We start from the raw sequence: 242 nt of genomic DNA, 5'->3' as shown, positions 1-242 counted from the left end.
TGTGTGTCTCGGTTGAGCCTCTGTAACGCTGATGCAGACACCTCTTGCCGGAGTCCTGCCAGCCCCCTGGCTTTATTTTAAGGCCATTGTTAATTAAAAGCAAATGAGTGGAATTTCTCTTGATAGCTGAATTAATGGCAAATGAGATAACTGTGAGCTGTGTCACTGGGGTGATGGAGCAGCTTGTAAAGGGCTCAGCCCCAAAAAAGGCAGCAGATGTGCAGGGCGCACGTAGATCTCTC

This window comes from Cariama cristata, unplaced genomic scaffold, assembly GCF_000690535.1.
Source record: "Cariama cristata isolate BGI_N322 unplaced genomic scaffold, ASM69053v1 scaffold20043, whole genome shotgun sequence".
Lineage (NCBI taxonomy): Eukaryota > Metazoa > Chordata > Aves > Cariamiformes > Cariamidae > Cariama > Cariama cristata.
Note: the sequence above shows the minus strand (reverse complement) of the source record.